Genomic DNA, 27,950 nt, shown 5'->3' on the forward strand with positions numbered 1-27,950 from the left:
GTATAACTTGTCCCACGTGGAAAAGTGGATAGGACCTAGTATCCCTGGTCGACTGGTTTACTTCCTGCTATGGGAGTGACACTCCTTTGGAACTAGTACACACATTCAAAAGCTGCCCCATGCCTTGTACGTGGAAACAGTTTAGGAACTAAATTGGTTATGTTTTGGTACTGAATCGGAAAAATCTGTGGCCCTGTAGCCAAGATGGAGACAGAATCGATTGAGAAAACGAGGGACCAGTACCCCGTCTAAGAATCGAACGTTCATCTTTCAGCTTATGAGACTGATTTGCTTACAACTGTGTTAACGAGGCAAGCTGCGCAAATAGAACTGCAGAAGTTGCTTGTGCCAAGTAGAAAACTTATTTTTTTTCAGATTGTCACTGATAAGACAGCACATCTTTTCCCATATGGTCTAGCGGTTAGGATTCCTGGTTCTCACCCAGGCGGGCCGGGTTCAACTCCCGGTATGGGAATGTACTTTTCTGTACTGCCACCAACATTCAAAGACAAAGGTGTTTTTCAGACAAAAGTATTTCAGGTAGAATTTGCGTTAAGCTGTCGAAAATTCTGAACGCCATCTTTTGGTCCGTTCGTTGTGATGAACTTTGGCACAAGATTTAATTTGGTTTCATAGCTCAAATCAATCTCAACTAGCCCCTTTTACAGCAAACGTGTCAAGAGAATCAACAACCCATGTGTCCTGTCTGTCATTTGGGTTCGCAAATTCTTACTTATCAGAAACATTTTAAATCTGAAAGGGAAAGTTCTAATTTGGTGACAGAATCTCTTCAGAAAAGAGGGTACCACTTCCCCATGTGAGGATCGAACTCACGAACTTCAGAATATGAGACTGACGCGCTCGCTACTGACGGGTGTTTTTCAGACAAAAGTATTTCAGGTAGATTTTGCGCTTAGCTGTCAAACAGCTCAAATCACTCTCATCTGCCTCTTTATACAGCAAACGGGTCAAGAGAAACAGCAACCCATGTGTCCCATCTGTCATTTGGGTTCACAAATCCTTACTTATCAGAAACGTGTTAGAACTGAAAGGGAAAGTTCTAAGTTTTTGACAAAATCTCTTCGGAAAAGAGGAGCCTGCTGCCCCGTGTGAGGATCGAACTCACGACCTTCAGATTATGAGACTGACGCGGGTGTTTTTCAGACAAAAGTATTTCAGGTAGATTTTGCGCTTAGCTGTCAATCATTCTGAACACCAGCTTTTGGTTACATTCATTGTGACGACCTTTGGCACAAGATTTAATTTTTTTTCATAGCTCAAATCACTCTCATCTGCCTCTTTATACAGCAAACGGGTCAAGAGAACCAGCATCCCATGTGTCATTTGGGTTCACAAATCCTTACTTATCAGAAACGTGTTAGAAATGAACAGGAAAGTTCTAAGTTTTTGACAAAATCTCTTCGGAAAAGAGGAGCCCGCTGCCCCGTGTGAGTATCGAACTCACGAACTTCAGAATATGAGACTGACGCGCTCGCTACTGACGGGTGTTTTTCAGACAAAAGTATTTCAGGTAGATTTTGCGCTTAGCTGTCAAACAGCTCAAATCACTCTCATCTGCCTCTTTATACAGCAAACGGGTCAAGAGAAACAGCAACCCATGTGTCCCATCTGTCATTTGGGTTCACAAATCCTTACTTATCAGAAACGTGTTAGAACTGAAAGGGAAAGTTCTAAGTTTTTGACAAAATCTCTTCGGAAAAGAGGAGCCTGCTGCCCCGTGTGAGGATCGAACTTACGACCTTCAGATTATGAGACTGACGCGGGTGTTTTTCAGACAAAAGTATTTCAGGTAGATTTTGCGCTTAGCTGTCAATCATTCTGAACACCAGCTTTTGGTTACATTCATTGTGACGACCTTTGGCACAAGATTTAATTTTTTTTCATAGCTCAAATCACTCTCATCTGCCTCTTTATACAGCAAACGGGTCAAGAGAACCAGCATCCCATGTGTCATTTGGGTTCACAAATCCTTACTTATCAGAAACGTGTTAGAAATGAACAGGAAAGTTCTAAGTTTTTGACAAAATCTCTTCGGAAAAGAGGAGCCCGCTGCCCCGTGTGAGTATCGAACTCACGACCTTCAGATTATGAGACTGACGCGCTACCTACTGCGCTAACGAGGTAAGATGCACGTGCCAATCTGCAGACGTTTCTTGTGCAAGCCCCCGAGCTGATTTTTTTCAATAGATACCTCAGTGTGTAGCTATCCATTCCCATATGGTCTAGCGGTTTGGATTCCTGGTTTTCACCCAGGCGGCCCGGGTTCGACTCCCGGTATGGGAACGCACCTTTTACTGTACTACTGCCAACAATCAAAGACAGAAATGTATTTTCCAGACAATAATATTTCAGGTAGATTTTGTACTTTGCAGTCAAAAATGCTGAACATCAGGGTATTTGTGGCTCTTACTGACCTTTAGCACAAGATTTCATTTTGTTTCATAGCTTAAACCATTCTCAACTACACCTTATTACTCCAAAGCGTCAAGGGACGCAACAATCCATGTGTTCTGTCTGTCACTAAGGCTCCTGTTTCCTTTCGAATCGGAAATGTTTCAGTGAGAAAGTTCTGAGTGGGTGACACAATATCCCAAGAAAAGGGGGGAGAATAGTTCCACGTGTGAGGAAAAAACCTCATGAACTTCAGATTACCAACTGACGTGCTAAGTACCATGCTCATGTGGCAACTTTTTTCTTTTGTGATGTAAAAGCTATTTAATCAGAGCAAAAACTTCTTTTTTTTTTTTTTTTTTTTTTAAATTTATCTTGCTGCTTAGTGTATAACTTGTCCCACGTGGAAAAGTGGATAGGACCTAGTATCCCTGGTCGACTGGTTTACTTCCTGCTATGGGAGTGACACTCCTTTGGAACTAGTACACACATTCAAAAGCTGCCCCATGCCTTGTACGTGGAAACAGTTTAGGAACTAAATTGGTTATGTTTTGGTACTGAATCGGAAAAATCTGTGGCCCTGTAGCCAAGATGGAGACAGAATCGATTGAGAAAACGAGGGACCAGTACCCCGTCTAAGAATCGAACGTTCATCTTTCAGCTTATGAGACTGATTTGCTTACAACTGTGTTAACGAGGCAAGCTGCGCAAATAGAACTGCAGAAGTTGCTTGTGCCAAGTAGAAAACTTATTTTTTTTCAGATTGTCACTGATAAGACAGCACATCTTTTCCCATATGGTCTAGCGGTTAGGATTCCTGGTTCTCACCCAGGCGGGCCGGGTTCAACTCCCGGTATGGGAATGTACTTTTCTGTACTGCCACCAACATTCAAAGACAAAGGTGTTTTTCAGACAAAAGTATTTCAGGTAGAATTTGCGTTAAGCTGTCGAAAATTCTGAACGCCATCTTTTGGTCCGTTCGTTGTGATGAACTTTGGCACAAGATTTAATTTGGTTTCATAGCTCAAATCAATCTCAACTAGCCCCTTTTACAGCAAACGTGTCAAGAGAATCAACAACCCATGTGTCCTGTCTGTCATTTGGGTTCGCAAATTCTTACTTATCAGAAACATTTTAAATCTGAAAGGGAAAGTTCTAATTTGGTGACAGAATCTCTTCAGAAAAGAGGGTACCACTTCCCCATGTGAGGATCGAACTCACGAACTTCAGAATATGAGACTGACGCGCTCGCTACTGACGGGTGTTTTTCAGACAAAAGTATTTCAGGTAGATTTTGCGCTTAGCTGTCAAACAGCTCAAATCACTCTCATCTGCCTCTTTATACAGCAAACGGGTCAAGAGAAACAGCAACCCATGTGTCCCATCTGTCATTTGGGTTCACAAATCCTTACTTATCAGAAACGTGTTAGAACTGAAAGGGAAAGTTCTAAGTTTTTGACAAAATCTCTTCGGAAAAGAGGAGCCTGCTGCCCCGTGTGAGGATCGAACTCACGACCTTCAGATTATGAGACTGACGCGGGTGTTTTTCAGACAAAAGTATTTCAGGTAGATTTTGCGCTTAGCTGTCAATCATTCTGAACACCAGCTTTTGGTTACATTCATTGTGACGACCTTTGGCACAAGATTTAATTTTTTTTCATAGCTCAAATCACTCTCATCTGCCTCTTTATACAGCAAACGGGTCAAGAGAACCAGCATCCCATGTGTCATTTGGGTTCACAAATCCTTACTTATCAGAAACGTGTTAGAAATGAACAGGAAAGTTCTAAGTTTTTGACAAAATCTCTTCGGAAAAGAGGAGCCCGCTGCCCCGTGTGAGTATCGAACTCACGAACTTCAGAATATGAGACTGACGCGCTCGCTACTGACGGGTGTTTTTCAGACAAAAGTATTTCAGGTAGATTTTGCGCTTAGCTGTCAAACAGCTCAAATCACTCTCATCTGCCTCTTTATACAGCAAACGGGTCAAGAGAAACAGCAACCCATGTGTCCCATCTGTCATTTGGGTTCACAAATCCTTACTTATCAGAAACGTGTTAGAACTGAAAGGGAAAGTTCTAAGTTTTTGACAAAATCTCTTCGGAAAAGAGGAGCCTGCTGCCCCGTGTGAGGATCGAACTTACGACCTTCAGATTATGAGACTGACGCGGGTGTTTTTCAGACAAAAGTATTTCAGGTAGATTTTGCGCTTAGCTGTCAATCATTCTGAACACCAGCTTTTGGTTACATTCATTGTGACGACCTTTGGCACAAGATTTAATTTTTTTTCATAGCTCAAATCACTCTCATCTGCCTCTTTATACAGCAAACGGGTCAAGAGAACCAGCATCCCATGTGTCATTTGGGTTCACAAATCCTTACTTATCAGAAACGTGTTAGAAATGAACAGGAAAGTTCTAAGTTTTTGACAAAATCTCTTCGGAAAAGAGGAGCCCGCTGCCCCGTGTGAGTATCGAACTCACGACCTTCAGATTATGAGACTGACGCGCTACCTACTGCGCTAACGAGGTAAGATGCACGTGCCAATCTGCAGACGTTTCTTGTGCAAGCCCCCGAGCTGATTTTTTTCAATAGATACCTCAGTGTGTAGCTATCCATTCCCATATGGTCTAGCGGTTAGGATTCCTGGTTTTCACCCAGGCGGCCCGGGTTCGACTCCCGGTATGGGAACGCACCTTTTACTGTACTACTGCCAACAATCAAAGACAGAAATGTATTTTCCAGACAATAATATTTCAGGTAGATTTTGTACTTTGCAGTCAAAAATGCTGAACATCAGGGTATTTGTGGCTCTTACTGACCTTTAGCACAAGATTTCATTTTGTTTCATAGCTTAAACCATTCTCAACTACACCTTATTACTCCAAAGCGTCAAGGGACGCAACAATCCATGTGTTCTGTCTGTCACTAAGGCTCCTGTTTCCTTTCGAATCGGAAATGTTTCAGTGAGAAAGTTCTGAGTGGGTGACACAATATCCCAAGAAAAGGGGGGAGAATAGTTCCACGTGTGAGGAAAAAACCTCATGAACTTCAGATTACCAACTGACGTGCTAAGTACCATGCTCATGTGGCAACTTTTTTCTTTTGTGATGTAAAAGCTATTTAATCAGAGCAAAAACTTCTTTTTTTTTTTTTTTTTTTTTTTTAAATTTATCTTGCTGCTTAGTGTATAACTTGTCCCACGTGGAAAAGTGGATAGGACCTAGTATCCCTGGTCGACTGGTTTACTTCCTGCTATGGGAGTGACACTCCTTTGGAACTAGTACACACATTCAAAAGCTGCCCCATGCCTTGTACGTGGAAACAGTTTAGGAACTAAATTGGTTATGTTTTGGTACTGAATCGGAAAAATCTGTGGCCCTGTAGCCAAGATGGAGACAGAATCGATTGAGAAAACGAGGGACCAGTACCCCGTCTAAGAATCGAACGTTCATCTTTCAGCTTATGAGACTGATTTGCTTACAACTGTGTTAACGAGGCAAGCTGCGCAAATAGAACTGCAGAAGTTGCTTGTGCCAAGTAGAAAACTTATTTTTTTTCAGATTGTCACTGATAAGACAGCACATCTTTTCCCATATGGTCTAGCGGTTAGGATTCCTGGTTCTCACCCAGGCGGGCCGGGTTCAACTCCCGGTATGGGAATGTACTTTTCTGTACTGCCACCAACATTCAAAGACAAAGGTGTTTTTCAGACAAAAGTATTTCAGGTAGAATTTGCGTTAAGCTGTCGAAAATTCTGAACGCCATCTTTTGGTCCGTTCGTTGTGATGAACTTTGGCACAAGATTTAATTTGGTTTCATAGCTCAAATCAATCTCAACTAGCCCCTTTTACAGCAAACGTGTCAAGAGAATCAACAACCCATGTGTCCTGTCTGTCATTTGGGTTCGCAAATTCTTACTTATCAGAAACATTTTAAATCTGAAAGGGAAAGTTCTAATTTGGTGACAGAATCTCTTCAGAAAAGAGGGTACCGCTTCCCCATGTGAGGATCGAACTCACGAACTTCAGAATATGAGACTGACGCGCTCGCTACTGACGGGTGTTTTTCAGACAAAAGTATTTCAGGTAGATTTTGCGCTTAGCTGTCAAACAGCTCAAATCACTCTCATCTGCCTCTTTATACAGCAAACGGGTCAAGAGAAACAGCAACCCATGTGTCCCATCTGTCATTTGGGTTCACAAATCCTTACTTATCAGAAACGTGTTAGAACTGAAAGGGAAAGTTCTAAGTTTTTGACAAAATCTCTTCGGAAAAGAGGAGCCTGCTGCCCCGTGTGAGGATCGAACTCACGACCTTCAGATTATGAGACTGACGCGGGTGTTTTTCAGACAAAAGTATTTCAGGTAGATTTTGCGCTTAGCTGTCAATCATTCTGAACACCAGCTTTTGGTTACATTCATTGTGACGACCTTTGGCACAAGATTTAATTTTTTTTCATAGCTCAAATCACTCTCATCTGCCTCTTTATACAGCAAACGGGTCAAGAGAACCAGCATCCCATGTGTCATTTGGGTTCACAAATCCTTACTTATCAGAAACGTGTTAGAAATGAACAGGAAAGTTCTAAGTTTTTGACAAAATCTCTTCGGAAAAGAGGAGCCCGCTGCCCCGTGTGAGTATCGAACTCACGAACTTCAGAATATGAGACTGACGCGCTCGCTACTGACGGGTGTTTTTCAGACAAAAGTATTTCAGGTAGATTTTGCGCTTAGCTGTCAAACAGCTCAAATCACTCTCATCTGCCTCTTTATACAGCAAACGGGTCAAGAGAAACAGCAACCCATGTGTCCCATCTGTCATTTGGGTTCACAAATCCTTACTTATCAGAAACGTGTTAGAACTGAAAGGGAAAGTTCTAAGTTTTTGACAAAATCTCTTCGGAAAAGAGGAGCCTGCTGCCCCGTGTGAGGATCGAACTTACGACCTTCAGATTATGAGACTGACGCGGGTGTTTTTCAGACAAAAGTATTTCAGGTAGATTTTGCGCTTAGCTGTCAATCATTCTGAACACCAGCTTTTGGTTACATTCATTGTGACGACCTTTGGCACAAGATTTAATTTTTTTTCATAGCTCAAATCACTCTCATCTGCCTCTTTATACAGCAAACGGGTCAAGAGAACCAGCATCCCATGTGTCATTTGGGTTCACAAATCCTTACTTATCAGAAACGTGTTAGAAATGAACAGGAAAGTTCTAAGTTTTTGACAAAATCTCTTCGGAAAAGAGGAGCCCGCTGCCCCGTGTGAGTATCGAACTCACGACCTTCAGATTATGAGACTGACGCGCTACCTACTGCGCTAACGAGGTAAGATGCACGTGCCAATCTGCAGACGTTTCTTGTGCAAGCCCCCGAGCTGATTTTTTTCAATAGATACCTCAGTGTGTAGCTATCCATTCCCATATGGTCTAGCGGTTAGGATTCCTGGTTTTCACCCAGGCGGCCCAGGTTCGACTCCCGGTATGGGAACGCACCTCTTACTGTACTACTGCCAACAATCAAAGACAGAAATGTATTTTCCAGACAATAATATTTCAGGTAGATTTTGTACTTTGCAGTCAAAAATGCTGAACATCAGGGTATTTGTGGCTCTTACTGACCTTTAGCACAAGATTTCATTTTGTTTCATAGCTTAAACCATTCTCAACTACACCTTATTACTCCAAAGCGTCAAGGGACGCAACAATCCATGTGTTCTGTCTGTCACTAAGGCTCCTGTTTCCTTTCGAATCGGAAATGTTTCAGTGAGAAAGTTCTGAGTGGGTGACACAATATCCCAAGAAAAGGGGGGAGAATAGTTCCACGTGTGAGGAAAAAACCTCATGAACTTCAGATTACCAACTGACGTGCTAAGTACCATGCTCATGTGGCAACTTTTTTCTTTTGTGATGTAAAAGCTATTTAATCAGAGCAAAAACTTCTTTTTTTTTTTTTTTTTTTTTTTTTAAATTTATCTTGCTGCTTAGTGTATAACTTGTCCCACGTGGAAAAGTGGATAGGACCTAGTATCCCTGGTCGACTGGTTTACTTCCTGCTATGGGAGTGACACTCCTTTGGAACTAGTACACACATTCAAAAGCTGCCCCATGCCTTGTACGTGGAAACAGTTTAGGAACTAAATTGGTTATGTTTTGGTACTGAATCGGAAAAATCTGTGGCCCTGTAGCCAAGATGGAGACAGAATCGATTGAGAAAACGAGGGACCAGTACCCCGTCTAAGAATCGAACGTTCATCTTTCAGCTTATGAGACTGATTTGCTTACAACTGTGTTAACGAGGCAAGCTGCGCAAATAGAACTGCAGAAGTTGCTTGTGCCAAGTAGAAAACTTATTTTTTTTCAGATTGTCACTGATAAGACAGCACATCTTTTCCCATATGGTCTAGCGGTTAGGATTCCTGGTTCTCACCCAGGCGGGCCGGGTTCAACTCCCGGTATGGGAATGTACTTTTCTGTACTGCCACCAACATTCAAAGACAAAGGTGTTTTTCAGACAAAAGTATTTCAGGTAGAATTTGCGTTAAGCTGTCGAAAATTCTGAACGCCATCTTTTGGTCCGTTCGTTGTGATGAACTTTGGCACAAGATTTAATTTGGTTTCATAGCTCAAATCAATCTCAACTAGCCCCTTTTACAGCAAACGTGTCAAGAGAATCAACAACCCATGTGTCCTGTCTGTCATTTGGGTTCGCAAATTCTTACTTATCAGAAACATTTTAAATCTGAAAGGGAAAGTTCTAATTTGGTGACAGAATCTCTTCAGAAAAGAGGGTACCACTTCCCCATGTGAGGATCGAACTCACGAACTTCAGAATATGAGACTGACGCGCTCGCTACTGACGGGTGTTTTTCAGACAAAAGTATTTCAGGTAGATTTTGCGCTTAGCTGTCAAACAGCTCAAATCACTCTCATCTGCCTCTTTATACAGCAAACGGGTCAAGAGAAACAGCAACCCATGTGTCCCATCTGTCATTTGGGTTCACAAATCCTTACTTATCAGAAACGTGTTAGAACTGAAAGGGAAAGTTCTAAGTTTTTGACAAAATCTCTTCGGAAAAGAGGAGCCTGCTGCCCCGTGTGAGGATCGAACTCACGACCTTCAGATTATGAGACTGACGCGGGTGTTTTTCAGACAAAAGTATTTCAGGTAGATTTTGCGCTTAGCTGTCAATCATTCTGAACACCAGCTTTTGGTTACATTCATTGTGACGACCTTTGGCACAAGATTTAATTTTTTTTCATAGCTCAAATCACTCTCATCTGCCTCTTTATACAGCAAACGGGTCAAGAGAACCAGCATCCCATGTGTCATTTGGGTTCACAAATCCTTACTTATCAGAAACGTGTTAGAAATGAACAGGAAAGTTCTAAGTTTTTGACAAAATCTCTTCGGAAAAGAGGAGCCCGCTGCCCCGTGTGAGTATCGAACTCACGAACTTCAGAATATGAGACTGACGCGCTCGCTACTGACGGGTGTTTTTCAGACAAAAGTATTTCAGGTAGATTTTGCGCTTAGCTGTCAAACAGCTCAAATCACTCTCATCTGCCTCTTTATACAGCAAACGGGTCAAGAGAAACAGCAACCCATGTGTCCCATCTGTCATTTGGGTTCACAAATCCTTACTTATCAGAAACGTGTTAGAACTGAAAGGGAAAGTTCTAAGTTTTTGACAAAATCTCTTCGGAAAAGAGGAGCCTGCTGCCCCGTGTGAGGATCGAACTTACGACCTTCAGATTATGAGACTGACGCGGGTGTTTTTCAGACAAAAGTATTTCAGGTAGATTTTGCGCTTAGCTGTCAATCATTCTGAACACCAGCTTTTGGTTACATTCATTGTGACGACCTTTGGCACAAGATTTAATTTTTTTTCATAGCTCAAATCACTCTCATCTGCCTCTTTATACAGCAAACGGGTCAAGAGAACCAGCATCCCATGTGTCATTTGGGTTCACAAATCCTTACTTATCAGAAACGTGTTAGAAATGAACAGGAAAGTTCTAAGTTTTTGACAAAATCTCTTCGGAAAAGAGGAGCCCGCTGCCCCGTGTGAGTATCGAACTCACGACCTTCAGATTATGAGACTGACGCGCTACCTACTGCGCTAACGAGGTAAGATGCACGTGCCAATCTGCAGACGTTTCTTGTGCAAGCCCCCGAGCTGATTTTTTTCAATAGATACCTCAGTGTGTAGCTATCCATTCCCATATGGTCTAGCGGTTAGGATTCCTGGTTTTCACCCAGGCGGCCCGGGTTCGACTCCCGGTATGGGAACGCACTTTTTACTGCCAACAATCAAAGACAGAAATGTATTTTCCAGACAATAATATTTCAGGTAGATTTTGTACTTTGCAGTCAAAAATGCTGAACATCAGGGTATTTGTGGCTCTTACTGACCTTTAGCACAAGATTTCATTTTGTTTCATAGCTTAAACCATTCTCAACTACACCTTATTACTCCAAAGCGTCAAGGGACGCAACAATCCATGTGTTCTGTCTGTCACTAAGGCTCCTGTTTCCTTTCGAATCGGAAATGTTTCAGTGAGAAAGTTCTGAGTGGGTGACACAATATCCCAAGAAAAGGGGGGAGAATAGTTCCACGTGTGAGGAAAAAACCTCATGAACTTCAGATTACCAACTGACGTGCTAAGTACCATGCTCATGTGGCAACTTTTTTCTTTTGTGATGTAAAAGCTATTTAATCAGAGCAAAAACTTCTTTTTTTTTTTTTTTTTTTTTTTTAAATTTATCTTGCTGCTTAGTGTATAACTTGTCCCACGTGGAAAAGTGGATAGGACCTAGTATCCCTGGTCGACTGGTTTACTTCCTGCTATGGGAGTGACACTCCTTTGGAACTAGTACACACATTCAAAAGCTGCCCCATGCCTTGTACGTGGAAACAGTTTAGGAACTAAATTGGTTATGTTTTGGTACTGAATCGGAAAAATCTGTGGCCCTGTAGCCAAGATGGAGACAGAATCGATTGAGAAAACGAGGGACCAGTACCCCGTCTAAGAATCGAACGTTCATCTTTCAGCTTATGAGACTGATTTGCTTACAACTGTGTTAACGAGGCAAGCTGCGCAAATAGAACTGCAGAAGTTGCTTGTGCCAAGTAGAAAACTTATTTTTTTTCAGATTGTCACTGATAAGACAGCACATCTTTTCCCATATGGTCTAGCGGTTAGGATTCCTGGTTCTCACCCAGGCGGGCCGGGTTCAACTCCCGGTATGGGAATGTACTTTTCTGTACTGCCACCAACATTCAAAGACAAAGGTGTTTTTCAGACAAAAGTATTTCAGGTAGAATTTGCGTTAAGCTGTCGAAAATTCTGAACGCCATCTTTTGGTCCGTTCGTTGTGATGAACTTTGGCACAAGATTTAATTTGGTTTCATAGCTCAAATCAATCTCAACTAGCCCCTTTTACAGCAAACGTGTCAAGAGAATCAACAACCCATGTGTCCTGTCTGTCATTTGGGTTCGCAAATTCTTACTTATCAGAAACATTTTAAATCTGAAAGGGAAAGTTCTAATTTGGTGACAGAATCTCTTCAGAAAAGAGGGTACCACTTCCCCATGTGAGGATCGAACTCACGAACTTCAGAATATGAGACTGACGCGCTCGCTACTGACGGGTGTTTTTCAGACAAAAGTATTTCAGGTAGATTTTGCGCTTAGCTGTCAAACAGCTCAAATCACTCTCATCTGCCTCTTTATACAGCAAACGGGTCAAGAGAAACAGCAACCCATGTGTCCCATCTGTCATTTGGGTTCACAAATCCTTACTTATCAGAAACGTGTTAGAACTGAAAGGGAAAGTTCTAAGTTTTTGACAAAATCTCTTCGGAAAAGAGGAGCCTGCTGCCCCGTGTGAGGATCGAACTCACGACCTTCAGATTATGAGACTGACGCGGGTGTTTTTCAGACAAAAGTATTTCAGGTAGATTTTGCGCTTAGCTGTCAATCATTCTGAACACCAGCTTTTGGTTACATTCATTGTGACGACCTTTGGCACAAGATTTAATTTTTTTTCATAGCTCAAATCACTCTCATCTGCCTCTTTATACAGCAAACGGGTCAAGAGAACCAGCATCCCATGTGTCATTTGGGTTCACAAATCCTTACTTATCAGAAACGTGTTAGAAATGAACAGGAAAGTTCTAAGTTTTTGACAAAATCTCTTCGGAAAAGAGGAGCCCGCTGCCCCGTGTGAGTATCGAACTCACGAACTTCAGAATATGAGACTGACGCGCTCGCTACTGACGGGTGTTTTTCAGACAAAAGTATTTCAGGTAGATTTTGCGCTTAGCTGTCAAACAGCTCAAATCACTCTCATCTGCCTCTTTATACAGCAAACGGGTCAAGAGAAACAGCAACCCATGTGTCCCATCTGTCATTTGGGTTCACAAATCCTTACTTATCAGAAACGTGTTAGAACTGAAAGGGAAAGTTCTAAGTTTTTGACAAAATCTCTTCGGAAAAGAGGAGCCTGCTGCCCCGTGTGAGGATCGAACTTACGACCTTCAGATTATGAGACTGACGCGGGTGTTTTTCAGACAAAAGTATTTCAGGTAGATTTTGCGCTTAGCTGTCAATCATTCTGAACACCAGCTTTTGGTTACATTCATTGTGACGACCTTTGGCACAAGATTTAATTTTTTTTCATAGCTCAAATCACTCTCATCTGCCTCTTTATACAGCAAACGGGTCAAGAGAACCAGCATCCCATGTGTCATTTGGGTTCACAAATCCTTACTTATCAGAAACGTGTTAGAAATGAACAGGAAAGTTCTAAGTTTTTGACAAAATCTCTTCGGAAAAGAGGAGCCCGCTGCCCCGTGTGAGTATCGAACTCACGACCTTCAGATTATGAGACTGACGCGCTACCTACTGCGCTAACGAGGTAAGATGCACGTGCCAATCTGCAGACGTTTCTTGTGCAAGCCCCCGAGCTGATTTTTTTCAATAGATACCTCAGTGTGTAGCTATCCATTCCCATATGGTCTAGCGGTTAGGATTCCTGGTTTTCACCCAGGCGGCCCGGGTTCGACTCCCGGTATGGGAACGCACCTTTTACTGTACTACTGCCAACAATCAAAGACAGAAATGTATTTTCCAGACAATAATATTTCAGGTAGATTTTGTACTTTGCAGTCAAAAATGCTGAACATCAGGGTATTTGTGGCTCTTACTGACCTTTAGCACAAGATTTCATTTTGTTTCATAGCTTAAACCATTCTCAACTACACCTTATTACTCCAAAGCGTCAAGGGACGCAACAATCCATGTGTTCTGTCTGTCACTAAGGCTCCTGTTTCCTTTCGAATCGGAAATGTTTCAGTGAGAAAGTTCTGAGTGGGTGACACAATATCCCAAGAAAAGGGGGGAGAATAGTTCCACGTGTGAGGAAAAAACCTCATGAACTTCAGATTACCAACTGACGTGCTAAGTACCATGCTCATGTGGCAACTTTTTTCTTTTGTGATGTAAAAGCTATTTAATCAGAGCAAAAACTTCTTTTTTTTTTTTTTTTTTTTTTTTAAATTTATCTTGCTGCTTAGTGTATAACTTGTCCCACGTGGAAAAGTGGATAGGACCTAGTATCCCTGGTCGACTGGTTTACTTCCTGCTATGGGAGTGACACTCCTTTGGAACTAGTACACACATTCAAAAGCTGCCCCATGCCTTGTACGTGGAAACAGTTTAGGAACTAAATTGGTTATGTTTTGGTACTGAATCGGAAAAATCTGTGGCCCTGTAGCCAAGATGGAGACAGAATCGATTGAGAAAACGAGGGACCAGTACCCCGTCTAAGAATCGAACGTTCATCTTTCAGCTTATGAGACTGATTTGCTTACAACTGTGTTAACGAGGCAAGCTGCGCAAATAGAACTGCAGAAGTTGCTTGTGCCAAGTAGAAAACTTATTTTTTTTCAGATTGTCACTGATAAGACAGCACATCTTTTCCCATATGGTCTAGCGGTTAGGATTCCTGGTTCTCAACCAGGCGGGCCGGGTTCAACTCCCGGTATGGGAATGTACTTTTCTGTACTGCCACCAACATTCAAAGACAAAGGTGTTTTTCAGACAAAAGTATTTCAGGTAGAATTTGCGTTAAGCTGTCGAAAATTCTGAACGCCATCTTTTGGTCCGTTCGTTGTGATGAACTTTGGCACAAGATTTAATTTGGTTTCATAGCTCAAATCAATCTCAACTAGCCCCTTTTACAGCAAACGTGTCAAGAGAATCAACAACCCATGTGTCCTGTCTGTCATTTGGGTTCGCAAATTCTTACTTATCAGAAACATTTTAAATCTGAAAGGGAAAGTTCTAATTTGGTGACAGAATCTCTTCAGAAAAGAGGGTACCGCTTCCCCATGTGAGGATCGAACTCACGAACTTCAGAATATGAGACTGACGCGCTCGCTACTGACGGGTGTTTTTCAGACAAAAGTATTTCAGGTAGATTTTGCGCTTAGCTGTCAAACAGCTCAAATCACTCTCATCTGCCTCTTTATACAGCAAACGGGTCAAGAGAAACAGCAACCCATGTGTCCCATCTGTCATTTGGGTTCACAAATCCTTACTTATCAGAAACGTGTTAGAACTGAAAGGGAAAGTTCTAAGTTTTTGACAAAATCTCTTCGGAAAAGAGGAGCCTGCTGCCCCGTGTGAGGATCGAACTCACGACCTTCAGATTATGAGACTGACGCGGGTGTTTTTCAGACAAAAGTATTTCAGGTAGATTTTGCGCTTAGCTGTCAATCATTCTGAACACCAGCTTTTGGTTACATTCATTGTGACGACCTTTGGCACAAGATTTAATTTTTTTTCATAGCTCAAATCACTCTCATCTGCCTCTTTATACAGCAAACGGGTCAAGAGAACCAGCATCCCATGTGTCATTTGGGTTCACAAATCCTTACTTATCAGAAACGTGTTAGAAATGAACAGGAAAGTTCTAAGTTTTTGACAAAATCTCTTCGGAAAAGAGGAGCCCGCTGCCCCGTGTGAGTATCGAACTCACGAACTTCAGAATATGAGACTGACGCGCTCGCTACTGACGGGTGTTTTTCAGACAAAAGTATTTCAGGTAGATTTTGCGCTTAGCTGTCAAACAGCTCAAATCACTCTCATCTGCCTCTTTATACAGCAAACGGGTCAAGAGAAACAGCAACCCATGTGTCCCATCTGTCATTTGGGTTCACAAATCCTTACTTATCAGAAACGTGTTAGAACTGAAAGGGAAAGTTCTAAGTTTTTGACAAAATCTCTTCGGAAAAGAGGAGCCTGCTGCCCCGTGTGAGGATCGAACTTACGACCTTCAGATTATGAGACTGACGCGGGTGTTTTTCAGACAAAAGTATTTCAGGTAGATTTTGCGCTTAGCTGTCAATCATTCTGAACACCAGCTTTTGGTTACATTCATTGTGACGACCTTTGGCACAAGATTTAATTTTTTTTCATAGCTCAAATCACTCTCATCTGCCTCTTTATACAGCAAACGGGTCAAGAGAACCAGCATCCCATGTGTCATTTGGGTTCACAAATCCTTACTTATCAGAAACGTGTTAGAAATGAACAGGAAAGTTCTAAGTTTTTGACAAAATCTCTTCGGAAAAGAGGAGCCAGCTGCCCCGTGTGAGTATCGAACTCACGACCTTCAGATTATGAGACTGACGCGCTACCTACTGCGCTAACGAGGTAAGATGCACGTGCCAATCTGCAGACGTTTCTTGTGCAAGCCCCCGAGCTGATTTTTTTCAATAGATACCTCAGTGTGTAGCTATCCATTCCCATATGGTCTAGCGGTTAGGATTCCTGGTTTTCACCCAGGCGGCCCGGGTTCGACTCCCGGTATGGGAACGCACCTTTTACTGCCAACAATCAAAGACAGAAATGTATTTTCCAGACAATAATATTTCAGGTAGATTTTGTACTTTGCAGTCAAAAATGCTGAACATCAGGGTATTTGTGGCTCTTACTGACCTTTAGCACAAGATTTCATTTTGTTTCATAGCTTAAACCATTCTCAACTACACCTTATTACTCCAAAGCGTCAAGGGACGCAACAATCCATGTGTTCTGTCTGTCACTAAGGCTCCTGTTTCCTTTCGAATCGGAAATGTTTCAGTGAGAAAGTTCTGAGTGGGTGACACAATATCCCAAGAAAAGGGGGGAGAATAGTTCCACGTGTGAGGAAAAAACCTCATGAACTTCAGATTACCAACTGACGTGCTAAGTACCATGCTCATGTGGCAACTTTTTTCTTTTGTGATGTAAAAGCTATTTAATCAGAGCAAAAACTTCTTTTTTTTTTTTTTTTTTTTTTTTAAATTTATCTTGCTGCTTAGTGTATAACTTGTCCCACGTGGAAAAGTGGATAGGACCTAGTATCCCTGGTCGACTGGTTTACTTCCTGCTATGGGAGTGACACTCCTTTGGAACTAGTACACACATTCAAAAGCTGCCCCATGCCTTGTACGTGGAAACAGTTTAGGAACTAAATTGGTTATGTTTTGGTACTGAATCGGAAAAATCTGTGGCCCTGTAGCCAAGATGGAGACACAATCGATTGAGAAAACGAGGGACCAGTACCCCGTCTAAGAATCGAACGTTCATCTTTCAGCTTATGAGACTGATTTGCTTACAACTGTGTTAACGAGGCAAGCTGCGCAAATAGAACTGCAGAAGTTGCTTGTGCCAAGTAGAAAACTTATTTTTTTTCAGATTGTCACTGATAAGACAGCACATCTTTTCCCATATGGTCTAGCGGTTAGGATTCCTGGTTTTCACCCAGGCGGGCCGGGTTCAACTCCCGGTATGGGAATGTACTTTTCTGTACTGCCACCAACATTCAAAGACAAAGGTGTTTTTCAGACAAAAGTATTTCAGGTAGAATTTGCGTTAAGCTGTCGAAAATTCTGAACGCCATCTTTTGGTCCGTTCGTTGTGATGAACTTTGGCACAAGATTTAATTTGGTTTCATAGCTCAAATCAATCTCAACTAGCCCCTTTTACAGCAAACGTGTCAAGAGAATCAACAACCCATGTGTCCTGTCTGTCATTTGGGTTCGCAAATTCTTACTTATCAGAAACATTTTAAATCTGAAAGGGAAAGTTCTAATTTGGTGACAGAATCTCTTCAGAAAAGAGGGTACCGCTTCCCCATGTGAGGATCGAACTCACGAACTTCAGAATATGAGACTGACGCGCTCGCTACTGACGGGTGTTTTTCAGACAAAAGTATTTCAGGTAGATTTTGCGCTTAGCTGTCAAACAGCTCAAATCACTCTCATCTGCCTCTTTATACAGCAAACGGGTCAAGAGAAACAGCAACCCATGTGTCCCATCTGTCATTTGGGTTCACAAATCCTTACTTATCAGAAACGTGTTAGAACTGAAAGGGAAAGTTCTAAGTTTTTGACAAAATCTCTTCGGAAAAGAGGAGCCTGCTGCCCCGTGTGAGGATCGAACTCACGACCTTCAGATTATGAGACTGACGCGGGTGTTTTTCAGACAAAAGTATTTCAGGTAGATTTTGCGCTTAGCTGTCAATCATTCTGAACACCAGCTTTTGGTTACATTCATTGTGACGACCTTTGGCACAAAATTTAATTTTTTTTCATAGCTCAAATCACTCTCATCTGCCTCTTTATACAGCAAATGGGTCAAGAGAACCAGCATCCCATGTGTCATTTGGGTTCACAAATCCTTACTTATCAGAAACGTGTTAGAAATGAACAGGAAAGTTCTAAGTTTTTGACAAAATCTCTTCGGAAAAGAGGAGCCCGCTGCCCCGTGTGAGTATCGAACTCACGAACTTCAGAATATGAGACTGACGCGCTCGCTACTGACGGGTGTTTTTCAGACAAAATTATTTCAGGTAGATTTTGCGCTTAGCTGTCAAACAGCTCAAATCACTCTCATCTGCCTCTTTATACAGCAAACGGGTCAAGAGAAACAGCAACCCATGTGTCCCATCTGTCATTTGGGTTCACAAATCCTTACTTATCAGAAACGTGTTAGAACTGAAAGGGAAAGTTCTAAGTTTTTGACAAAATCTCTTCGGAAAAGAGGAGCCTGCTGCCCCGTGTGAGGATCGAACTTACGACCTTCAGATTATGAGACTGACGCGGGTGTTTTTCAGACAAAAGTATTTCAGGTAGATTTTGCGCTTAGCTGTCAATCATTCTGAACACCAGCTTTTGGTTACATTCATTGTGACGACCTTTGGCACAAGATTTAATTTTTTTTCATAGCTCAAATCACTCTCATCTGCCTCTTTATACAGCAAACGGGTCAAGAGAACCAGCATCCCATGTGTCATTTGGGTTCACAAATCCTTACTTATCAGAAACGTGTTAGAAATGAACAGGAAAGTTCTAAGTTTTTGACAAAATCTCTTCGGAAAAGAGGAGCCCGCTGCCCCGTGTGAGTATCGAACTCACGACCTTCAGATTATGAGACTGACGCGCTACCTACTGCGCTAACGAGGTAAGATGCACGTGCCAATCTGCAGACGTTTCTTGTGCAAGCCCCCGAGCTGATTTTTTTCAATAGATACCTCAGTGTGTAGCTATCCATTCCCATATGGTCTAGCGGTTAGGATTCCTGGTTTTCACCCAGGCGGCCCGGGTTCGACTCCTGGTATGGGAACGCACCTTTTACTGTACTACTGCCAACAATCAAAGACAGAAATGTATTTTCCAGACAATAATATTTCAGGTAGATTTTGTACTTTGCAGTCAAAAATGCTGAACATCAGGGTATTTGTGGCTCTTACTGACCTTTAGCACAAGATTTCATTTTGTTTCATAGCTTAAACCATTCTCAACTACACCTTATTACTCCAAAGCGTCAAGGGACGCAACAATCCATGTGTTCTGTCTGTCACTAAGGCTCCTGTTTCCTTTCGAATCGGAAATGTTTCAGTGAGAAAGTTCTGAGTGGGTGACACAATATCCCAAGAAAAGGGGGGAGAATAGTTCCACGTGTGAGGAAAAAACCTCATGAACTTCAGATTACCAACTGACGTGCTAAGTACCATGCTCATGTGGCAACTTTTTTCTTTTGTGATGTAAAAGCTATTTAATCAGAGCAAAAACTTCTTTTTTTTTTTTTTTTTTTTTTTTTAAATTTATCTTGCTGCTTAGTGTATAACTTGTCCCACGTGGAAAAGTGGATAGGACCTAGTATCCCTGGTCGACTGGTTTACTTCCTGCTATGGGAGTGACACTCCTTTGGAACTAGTACACACATTCAAAAGCTGCCCCATGCCTTGTACGTGGAAACAGTTTAGGAACTAAATTGGTTATGTTTTGGTACTGAATCGGAAAAATCTGTGGCCCTGTAGCCAAGATGGAGACAGAATCGATTGAGAAAACGAGGGACCAGTACCCCGTCTAAGAATCGAACGTTCATCTTTCAGCTTATGAGACTGATTTGCTTACAACTGTGTTAACGAGGCAAGCTGCGCAAATAGAACTGCAGAAGTTGCTTGTGCCAAGTAGAAAACTTATTTTTTTTCAGATTGTCACTGATAAGACAGCACATCTTTTCCCATATGGTCTAGCGGTTAGGATTCCTGGTTCTCACCCAGGCGGGAAGGGTTCAACTCCCTGTATGGGAATGTACTTTTCTGTACTGCCACCAACATTCAAAGACAAAGGTGTTTTTCAGACAAAAGTATTTCAGGTAGAATTTGCGTTAAGCTGTCGAAATTTCTGAACGCCATCTTTTGGTCCGTTCGTTGTGATGAACTTTGGCACAAGATTTAATTTGGTTTCATAGCTCAAATCAATCTCAACTAGCCCCTTTTACAGCAAACGTGTCAAGAGAATCAACAACCCATGTGTCCTGTCTGTCATTTGGGTTCGCAAATTCTTACTTATCAGAAACATTTTAAATCTGAAAGGGAAAGTTCTAATTTGGTGACAGAATCTCTTCAGAAAAGAGGGTACCGCTTCCCCATGTGAGGATCGAACTCACGAACTTCAGAATATGAGACTGACGCGCTCGCTACTGACGGGTGTTTTTCAGACAAAAGTATTTCAGGTAGATTTTGCGCTTAGCTGTCAAACAGCTTAAATCACTCTCATCTGCCTCTTTATACAGCAAACGGGTCAAGAGAAACAGCAACCCATGTGTCCCATCTGTCATTTGGGTTCACAAATCCTTACTTATCAGAAACGTGTTAGAACTGAAAGGGAAAGTTCTAAGTTTTTGACAAAATCTCTTCGGAAAAGAGGAGCCTGCTGCCCCGTGTGAGGATCGAACTTACGACCTTCAGATTATGAGACTGACGCGGGTGTTTTTCAGACAAAAGTATTTCAGGTAGATTTTGCGCTTAGCTGTCAATCATTCTGAACACCAGCTTTTGGTTACATTCATTGTGACGACCTTTGGCACAAGATTTAATTTTTTTTCATAGCTCAAATCACTCTCATCTGCCTCTTTATACAGCAAACGGGTCAAGAGAACCAGCATCCCATGTGTCATTTGGGTTCACAAATCCTTACTTATCAGAAACGTGTTAGAAATGAACAGGAAAGTTCTAAGTTTTTGACAAAATCTCTTCGGAAAAGAGGAGCCCGCTGCCCCGTGTGAGTATCGAACTCACGACCTTCAGATTATGAGACTGACGCGCTACCTACTGCTCTAACGAGGTAAGATGCACGTGCCAATCTGCAGACGTTTCTTGTGCAAGCCCCCGAGCTGATTTTTTTCAATAGATACCTCAGTGTGTAGCTATCCATTCCCATATGGTCTAGCGGTTAGGATTCCTGGTTTTCACCCAGGCGGCCCGGGTTCGACTCCCGGTATGGGAACGCACCTTTTACTGTACTACTGCCAACAATCAAAGACAGAAATGTATTTTCCAGACAATAATATTTCAGGTAGATTTTGTACTTTGCAGTCAAAAATGCTGAACATCAGGGTATTTGTGGCTCTTACTGACCTTTAGCACAAGATTTCATTTTGTTTCATAGCTTAAACCATTCTCAACTACACCTTATTACTCCAAAGCGTCAAGGGACGCAACAATCCATGTGTTCTGTCTGTCACTAAGGCTCCTGTTTCCTTTCGAATCGGAAATGTTTCAGTGAGAAAGTTCTGAGTGGGTGACACAATATCCCAAGAAAAGGGGGGAGAATAGTTCCACGTGTGAGGAAAAAACCTCATGAACTTCAGATTACCAACTGACGTGCTAAGTACCATGCTCATGTGGCAACTTTTTTCTTTTGTGATGTAAAAGCTATTTAATCAGAGCAAAAACTTCTTTTTTTTTTTTTTTTTTTTTTTTAAATTTATCTTGCTGCTTAGTGTATAACTTGTCCCACGTGGAAAAGTGGATAGGACCTAGTATCCCTGGTCGACTGGTTTACTTCCTGCTATGGGAGTGACACTCCTTTGGAACTAGTACACACATTCAAAAGCTGCCCCATGCCTTGTACGTGGAAACAGTTTAGGAACTAAATTGGTTATGTTTTGGTACTGAATCGGAAAAATCTGTGGCCCTGTAGCCAAGATGGAGACAGAATCGATTGAGAAAACGAGGGACCAGTACCCCGTCTAAGAATCGAACGTTCATCTTTCAGCTTATGAGACTGATTTGCTTACAACTGTGTTAACGAGGCAAGCTGCGCAAATAGAACTGCAGAAGTTGCTTGTGCCAAGTAGAAAACTTATTTTTTTTCAGATTGTCACTGATAAGACAGAACATCTTATCCCATATGGTCTAGCGGTTAGGATTCCTGGTTCTCACCCAGGCGGGCCGGGTTCAACTCCCGGTATGGGAATGTACTTTTTCTGTACTGCCACCAACATTCAAAGACAAAGGTGTTTTTCAGACAAAAGTATTTCAGGTAGAATTTGCGTTAAGCTGTCGAAAATTCTGAACGCCATCTTTTGGTCCGTTCGTTGTGATGAACTTTGGCACAAGATTTAATTTGGTTTCATAGCTCAAATCAATCTCAACTAGCCCCTTTTACAGCAAACGTGTCAAGAGAATCAACAACCCATGTGTCCTGTCTGTCATTTGGGTTCGCAAATTCTTACTTATCAGAAACATTTTAAATCTGAAAGGGAAAGTTCTAATTTGGTGACAGAATCTCTTCAGAAAAGAGGGTACCGCTTCCCCATGTGAGGATCGAACTCACGAACTTCAGAATATGAGACTGACGCGCTCGCTACTGACGGGTGTTTTTCAGACAAAAGTATTTCAGGTAGATTTTGCGCTTAGCTGTCAAACAGCTCAAATCACTCTCATCTGCCTCTTTATACAGCAAACGGGTCAAGAGAAACAGCAACCCATGTGTCCCATCTGTCATTTGGGTTCACAAATCCTTACTTATCAGAAACGTGTTAGAACTGAAAGGGAAAGTTCTAAGTTTTTGACAAAATCTCTTCGGAAAAGAGGAGCCTGCTGCCCCGTGTGAGGATCGAACTCACGACCTTCAGATTATGAGACTGACGCGGGTGTTTTTCAGACAAAAGTATTTCAGGTAGATTTTGCGCTTAGCTGTCAATCATTCTGAACACCAGCTTTTGGTTACATTCATTGTGACGACCTTTGGCACAAAATTTAATTTTTTTTCATAGCTCAAATCACTCTCATCTGCCTCTTTATACAGCAAATGGGTCAAGAGAACCAGCATCCCATGTGTCATTTGGGTTCACAAATCCTTACTTATCAGAAACGTGTTAGAAATGAACAGGAAAGTTCTAAGTTTTTGACAAAATCTCTTCGGAAAAGAGGAGCCCGCTGCCCCGTGTGAGTATCGAACTCACGAACTTCAGAATATGAGACTGACGCGCTCGCTACTGACGGGTGTTTTTCAGACAAAAGTATTTCAGGTAGATTTTGCGCTTAGCTGTCAAACAGCTCAAATCACTCTCATCTGCCTCTTTATACAGCAAACGGGTCAAGAGAAACAGCAACCCATGTGTCCCATCTGTCATTTGGGTTCACAAATCCTTACTTATCAGAAACGTGTTAGAACTGAAAGGGAAAGTTCTAAGTTTTTGACAAAATCTCTTCGGAAAAGAGGAGCCTGCTGCCCCGTGTGAGGATCGAACTTACGACCTTCAGATTATGAGACTGACGCGGGTGTTTTTCAGACAAAAGTATTTCAGGTAGATTTTGCGCTTAGCTGTCAATCATTCTGAACACCAGCTTTTGGTTACATTCATTGTGACGACCTTTGGCACAAGATTTAATTTTTTTTCATAGCTCAAATCACTCTCATCTGCCTCTTTATACAGCAAACGGGTCAAGAGAACCAGCATCCCATGTGTCATTTGGGTTCACAAATCCTTACTTATCAGAAACGTGTTAGAAATGAACAGGAAAGTTCTAAGTTTTTGACAAAATCTCTTCGGAAAAGAGGAGCCCGCTGCCCCGTGTGAGTATCGAACTCACGACCTTCAGATTATGAGACTGACGCGCTACCTACTGCGCTAACGAGGTAAGATGCACGTGCCAATCTGCAGACGTTTCTTGTGCAAGCCCCCGAGCTGATTTTTTTCAATAGATACCTCAGTGTGTAGCTATCCATTCCCATATGGTCTAGCGGTTAGGATTCCTGGTTTTCACCCAGGCGGCCCGGGTTCGACTCCCGGTATGGGAATGCACCTTTTACTGTACTACTGCCAACAATCAAAGACAGAAATGTATTTTCCAGACAATAATATTTCAGGTAGATTTTGTACTTTGCAGTCAAAAATGCTGAACATCAGGGTATTTGTGGCTCTTACTGACCTTTAGCACAAGATTTCATTTTGTTTCATAGCTTAAACCATTCTCAACTACACCTTATTACTCCAAAGCGTCAAGGGACGCAACAATCCATGTGTTCTGTCTGTCACTAAGGCTACTGTTTCCTTTCGAATCGGAAATGTTTCAGTGAGAAAGTTCTGAGTGGGTGACACAATATCCCAAGAAAAGGGGGGAGAATAGTTCCACGTGTGAGGAAAAAACCTCATGAACTTCAGATTACCAACTGACGTGCTAAGTACCATGCTCATGTGGCAACTTTTTTCTTTTGTGATGTAAAAGCTATTTAATCAGAGCAAAAACTTCTTTTTTTTTTTTTTTTTTTTTTTTTAAATTTATCTTGCTGCTTAGTGTATAACTTGTCCCACGTGGAAAAGTGGATAGGACCTAGTATCCCTGGTCGACTGGTTTACTTCCTGCTATGGGAGTGACACTCCTTTGGAACTAGTACACACATTCAAAAGCTGCCCCATGCCTTGTACGTGGAAACAGTTTAGGAACTAAATTGGTTATGTTTTGGTACTGAATCGGAAAAATCTGTGGCCCTGTAGCCAAGATGGAGACAGAATCGATTGAGAAAACGAGGGACCAGTACCCCGTCTAAGAATCGAACGTTCATCTTTCAGCTTATGAGACTGATTTGCTTACAACTGTGTTAAGGAGGCAAGCTGCGCAAATAGAACTGCAGAAGTTGCTTGTGCCAAGTAGAAAACTTATTTTTTTTCAGATTGTCACTGATAAGACAGCACATCTTTTCCCATATGGTCTAGCGGTTAGGATTCCTGGTTCTCACCCAGGCGGGCAGGGTTCAACTCCCTGTATGGGAATGTACTTTTCTGTACTGCCACCAACATTCAAAGACAAAGGTGTTTTTCAGACAAAAGTATTTCAGGTAGAATTTGCGTTAAGCTGTCGAAATTTCTGAACGCCATCTTTTGGTCCGTTCGTTGTGATGAACTTTGGCACAAGATTTAATTTGGTTTCATAGCTCAAATCAATCTCAACTAGCCCCTTTTACAGCAAACGTGTCAAGAGAATCAACAACCCATGTGTCCTGTCTGTCATTTGGGTTCGCAAATTCTTACTTATCAGAAACATTTTAAATCTGAAAGGGAAAGTTCTAATTTGGTGACAGAATCTCTTCAGAAAAGAGGGTACCGCTTCCCCATGTGAGGATCGAACTCACGAACTTCAGAATATGAGACTGACGCGCTCGCTACTGACGGGTGTTTTTCAGACAAAAGTATTTCAGGTAGATTTTGCGCTTAGCTGTCAAACAGCTTAAATCACTCTCATCTGCCTCTTTATACAGCAAACGGGTCAAGAGAAACAGCAACCCATGTGTCCCATCTGTCATTTGGGTTCACAAATCCTTACTTATCAGAAACGTGTTAGAACTGAAAGGGAAAGTTCTAAGTTTTTGACAAAATCTCTTCGGAAAAGAGGAGCCTGCTGCCCCGTGTGAGGATCGAACTTACGACCTTCAGATTATGAGACTGACGCGGGTGTTTTTCAGACAAAAGTATTTCAGGTAGATTTTGCGCTTAGCTGTCAATCATTCTGAACACCAGCTTTTGGTTACATTCATTGTGACGACCTTTGGCACAAGATTTAATTTTTTTTCATAGCTCAAATCACTCTCATCTGCCTCTTTATACAGCAAACGGGTCAAGAGAACCAGCATCCCATGTGTCATTTGGGTTCACAAATCCTTACTTATCAGAAACGTGTTAGAAATGAACAGGAAAGTTCTAAGTTTTTGACAAAATCTCTTCGGAAAAGAGGAGCCCGCTGCCCCGTGTGAGTATCGAACTCACGACCTTCAGATTATGAGACTGACGCGCTACCTACTGCGCTAACGAGGTAAGATGCACGTGCCAATCTGCAGACGTTTCTTGTGCAAGCCCCCGAGCTGATTTTTTTCAATAGATACCTCAGTGTGTAGCTATCCATTCCCATATGGTCTAGCGGTTAGGATTCCTGGTTTTCACCCAGGCGGCCCGGGTTCGACTACCGGTATGGGAACGCACCTTTTACTGTACTACTGCCAACAATCAAAGACAGAAATGTATTTTCCAGACAATAATATTTCAGGTAGATTTTGTACTTTGCAGTCAAAAATGCTGAACATCAGGGTATTTGTGGCTCTTACTGACCTTTAGCACAAGATTTCATTTTGTTTCATAGCTTAAACCATTCTCAACTACACCTTATTACTCCAAAGCGTCAAGGGACGCAACAATCCATGTGTTCTGTCTGTCACTAAGGCTCCTGTTTCCTTTCGAATCGGAAATGTTTCAGTGAGAAAGTTCTGAGTGGGTGACACAATATCCCAAGAAAAGGGGGGAGAATAGTTCCACGTGTGAGGAAAAAACCTCATGAACTTCAGATTACCAACTGACGTGCTAAGTACCATGCTCATGTGGCAACTTTTTTCTTTTGTGATGTAAAAGCTATTTAATCAGAGCAAAAACTTCTTTTTTTTTTTTTTTTTAAATTTATCTTGCTGCTTAGTGTATAACTTGTCCCACGTGGAAAAGTGGATAGGACCTAGTATCCCTGGTCGACTGGTTTACTTCCTGCTATGGGAGTGACACTCCTTTGGAACTAGTACACACATTCAAAAGCTGCCCCATGCCTTGTACGTGGAAACAGTTTAGGAACTAAATTGGTTATGTTTTGGTACTGAATCGGAAAAATCTGTGGCCCTGTAGCCAAGATGGAGACAGAATCGATTGAGAAAACGAGGGACCAGTACCCCGTCTAAGAATCGAACGTTCATCTTTCAGCTTATGAGACTGATTTGCTTACAACTGTGTTAACGAGGCAAGCTGCGCAAATAGAACTGCAGAAGTTGCTTGTGCCAAGTAGAAAACTTATTTTTTTTCAGATTGTCACTGATAAGACAGCACATCTTTTCCCATATGGTCTAGCGGTTAGGATTCCTGGTTCTCAGCCAGGCGGGCCGGGTTCAACTCCCGGTATGGGAATGTACTTTTCTGTACTGCCACCAACATTCAAAGACAAAGGTGTTTTTCAGACAAAAGTATTTCAGGTAGAATTTGCGTTAAGCTGTCGAAAATTCTGAACGCCATCTTTTGGTCCGTTCGTTGTGATGAACTTTGGCACAAGATTTAATTTGGTTTCATAGCTCAAATCAATCTCAACTAGCCCCTTTTACAGCAAACGTGTCAAGAGAATCAACAACCCATGTGTCCTGTCTGTCATTTGGGTTCGCAAATTCTTACTTATCAGAAACATTTTAAATCTGAAAGGGAAAGTTCTAATTTGGTGACAGAATCTCTTCAGAAAAGAGGGTACCGCTTCCCCATGTGAGGATCGAACTCACGAACTTCAGAATATGAGACTGACGCGCTCGCTACTGACGGGTGTTTTTCAGACAAAAGTATTTCAGGTAGATTTTGCGCTTAGCTGTCAAACAGCTCAAATCACTCTCATCTGCCTCTTTATACAGCAAACGGGTCAAGAGAAACAGCAACCCATGTGTCCCATCTGTCATTTGGGTTCACAAATCCTTACTTATCAGAAACGTGTTAGAACTGAAAGGGAAAGTTCTAAGTTTTTGACAAAATCTCTTCGGAAAAGAGGAGCCTGCTGCCCCGTGTGAGGATCGAACTCACGACCTTCAGATTATGAGACTGACGCGGGTGTTTTTCAGACAAAAGTATTTCAGGTAGATTTTGCGCTTAGCTGTCAATCATTCTGAACACCAGCTTT

The 27,950-nt window shown here is 42.0% G+C and overlaps 28 non-coding genes across 28 annotated transcripts; 19 read left to right on the top strand and 9 right to left on the bottom strand.

Moving 5' to 3' along the window:
• The first annotated feature begins 403 nt into the window (after positions 1 to 403).
• On the top strand, positions 404 to 475 carry TRNAE-CUC (transfer RNA glutamic acid (anticodon CUC)). Its single transcript has one exon. It is a non-coding gene; the product is annotated as a tRNA-Glu (tRNA).
• A 1,596-nt stretch (positions 476 to 2,071) lies between these two features.
• TRNAM-CAU (transfer RNA methionine (anticodon CAU)) lies at positions 2,072 to 2,144 on the bottom strand. Its single transcript has one exon. It is a non-coding gene; the product is annotated as a tRNA-Met (tRNA).
• An 88-nt stretch (positions 2,145 to 2,232) lies between these two features.
• On the top strand, positions 2,233 to 2,304 carry TRNAE-UUC (transfer RNA glutamic acid (anticodon UUC)). Its single transcript has one exon. It is a non-coding gene; the product is annotated as a tRNA-Glu (tRNA).
• An 898-nt stretch (positions 2,305 to 3,202) lies between these two features.
• On the top strand, positions 3,203 to 3,274 carry TRNAE-CUC (transfer RNA glutamic acid (anticodon CUC)). Its single transcript has one exon. It is a non-coding gene; the product is annotated as a tRNA-Glu (tRNA).
• A 1,596-nt stretch (positions 3,275 to 4,870) lies between these two features.
• Positions 4,871 to 4,943, bottom strand: TRNAM-CAU (transfer RNA methionine (anticodon CAU)). The gene has a single exon. It is a non-coding gene; the product is annotated as a tRNA-Met (tRNA).
• Positions 4,944 to 5,031: 88 nt separating this feature from the next.
• On the top strand, positions 5,032 to 5,103 carry TRNAE-UUC (transfer RNA glutamic acid (anticodon UUC)). Its single transcript has one exon. It is a non-coding gene; the product is annotated as a tRNA-Glu (tRNA).
• A 900-nt stretch (positions 5,104 to 6,003) lies between these two features.
• TRNAE-CUC (transfer RNA glutamic acid (anticodon CUC)) lies at positions 6,004 to 6,075 on the top strand. The gene has a single exon. It is a non-coding gene; the product is annotated as a tRNA-Glu (tRNA).
• A 1,596-nt stretch (positions 6,076 to 7,671) lies between these two features.
• Positions 7,672 to 7,744, bottom strand: TRNAM-CAU (transfer RNA methionine (anticodon CAU)). Its single transcript has one exon. It is a non-coding gene; the product is annotated as a tRNA-Met (tRNA).
• An 88-nt stretch (positions 7,745 to 7,832) lies between these two features.
• On the top strand, positions 7,833 to 7,904 carry TRNAE-UUC (transfer RNA glutamic acid (anticodon UUC)). The gene has a single exon. It is a non-coding gene; the product is annotated as a tRNA-Glu (tRNA).
• A 901-nt stretch (positions 7,905 to 8,805) lies between these two features.
• Positions 8,806 to 8,877, top strand: TRNAE-CUC (transfer RNA glutamic acid (anticodon CUC)). The gene has a single exon. It is a non-coding gene; the product is annotated as a tRNA-Glu (tRNA).
• A 1,596-nt stretch (positions 8,878 to 10,473) lies between these two features.
• TRNAM-CAU (transfer RNA methionine (anticodon CAU)) lies at positions 10,474 to 10,546 on the bottom strand. Its single transcript has one exon. It is a non-coding gene; the product is annotated as a tRNA-Met (tRNA).
• Positions 10,547 to 10,634: 88 nt separating this feature from the next.
• Positions 10,635 to 10,706, top strand: TRNAE-UUC (transfer RNA glutamic acid (anticodon UUC)). Its single transcript has one exon. It is a non-coding gene; the product is annotated as a tRNA-Glu (tRNA).
• An 892-nt stretch (positions 10,707 to 11,598) lies between these two features.
• Positions 11,599 to 11,670, top strand: TRNAE-CUC (transfer RNA glutamic acid (anticodon CUC)). Its single transcript has one exon. It is a non-coding gene; the product is annotated as a tRNA-Glu (tRNA).
• Positions 11,671 to 13,266: 1,596 nt separating this feature from the next.
• TRNAM-CAU (transfer RNA methionine (anticodon CAU)) lies at positions 13,267 to 13,339 on the bottom strand. Its single transcript has one exon. It is a non-coding gene; the product is annotated as a tRNA-Met (tRNA).
• An 88-nt stretch (positions 13,340 to 13,427) lies between these two features.
• TRNAE-UUC (transfer RNA glutamic acid (anticodon UUC)) lies at positions 13,428 to 13,499 on the top strand. Its single transcript has one exon. It is a non-coding gene; the product is annotated as a tRNA-Glu (tRNA).
• Positions 13,500 to 14,399: 900 nt separating this feature from the next.
• TRNAE-CUC (transfer RNA glutamic acid (anticodon CUC)) lies at positions 14,400 to 14,471 on the top strand. The gene has a single exon. It is a non-coding gene; the product is annotated as a tRNA-Glu (tRNA).
• Positions 14,472 to 16,067: 1,596 nt separating this feature from the next.
• TRNAM-CAU (transfer RNA methionine (anticodon CAU)) lies at positions 16,068 to 16,140 on the bottom strand. Its single transcript has one exon. It is a non-coding gene; the product is annotated as a tRNA-Met (tRNA).
• An 88-nt stretch (positions 16,141 to 16,228) lies between these two features.
• Positions 16,229 to 16,300, top strand: TRNAE-UUC (transfer RNA glutamic acid (anticodon UUC)). The gene has a single exon. It is a non-coding gene; the product is annotated as a tRNA-Glu (tRNA).
• Positions 16,301 to 17,192: 892 nt separating this feature from the next.
• Positions 17,193 to 17,264, top strand: TRNAE-UUC (transfer RNA glutamic acid (anticodon UUC)). Its single transcript has one exon. It is a non-coding gene; the product is annotated as a tRNA-Glu (tRNA).
• Positions 17,265 to 18,860: 1,596 nt separating this feature from the next.
• Positions 18,861 to 18,933, bottom strand: TRNAM-CAU (transfer RNA methionine (anticodon CAU)). Its single transcript has one exon. It is a non-coding gene; the product is annotated as a tRNA-Met (tRNA).
• Positions 18,934 to 19,021: 88 nt separating this feature from the next.
• On the top strand, positions 19,022 to 19,093 carry TRNAE-UUC (transfer RNA glutamic acid (anticodon UUC)). Its single transcript has one exon. It is a non-coding gene; the product is annotated as a tRNA-Glu (tRNA).
• A 2,099-nt stretch (positions 19,094 to 21,192) lies between these two features.
• Positions 21,193 to 21,264, top strand: TRNAE-UUC (transfer RNA glutamic acid (anticodon UUC)). Its single transcript has one exon. It is a non-coding gene; the product is annotated as a tRNA-Glu (tRNA).
• A 900-nt stretch (positions 21,265 to 22,164) lies between these two features.
• Positions 22,165 to 22,236, top strand: TRNAE-CUC (transfer RNA glutamic acid (anticodon CUC)). The gene has a single exon. It is a non-coding gene; the product is annotated as a tRNA-Glu (tRNA).
• A 1,597-nt stretch (positions 22,237 to 23,833) lies between these two features.
• Positions 23,834 to 23,906, bottom strand: TRNAM-CAU (transfer RNA methionine (anticodon CAU)). The gene has a single exon. It is a non-coding gene; the product is annotated as a tRNA-Met (tRNA).
• An 88-nt stretch (positions 23,907 to 23,994) lies between these two features.
• TRNAE-UUC (transfer RNA glutamic acid (anticodon UUC)) lies at positions 23,995 to 24,066 on the top strand. The gene has a single exon. It is a non-coding gene; the product is annotated as a tRNA-Glu (tRNA).
• A 901-nt stretch (positions 24,067 to 24,967) lies between these two features.
• TRNAE-CUC (transfer RNA glutamic acid (anticodon CUC)) lies at positions 24,968 to 25,039 on the top strand. The gene has a single exon. It is a non-coding gene; the product is annotated as a tRNA-Glu (tRNA).
• A 965-nt stretch (positions 25,040 to 26,004) lies between these two features.
• Positions 26,005 to 26,077, bottom strand: TRNAM-CAU (transfer RNA methionine (anticodon CAU)). The gene has a single exon. It is a non-coding gene; the product is annotated as a tRNA-Met (tRNA).
• Positions 26,078 to 26,165: 88 nt separating this feature from the next.
• Positions 26,166 to 26,237, top strand: TRNAE-UUC (transfer RNA glutamic acid (anticodon UUC)). Its single transcript has one exon. It is a non-coding gene; the product is annotated as a tRNA-Glu (tRNA).
• The last annotated feature ends 1,713 nt before the right edge of the window (positions 26,238 to 27,950 follow it).

Source organism: Dendrobates tinctorius, unplaced genomic scaffold (genome assembly GCF_039654945.1).
Source record: "Dendrobates tinctorius isolate UK_male_01 unplaced genomic scaffold, ASM3965494v1 ptg000272l, whole genome shotgun sequence".
NCBI lineage: Eukaryota > Metazoa > Chordata > Amphibia > Anura > Dendrobatidae > Dendrobates > Dendrobates tinctorius.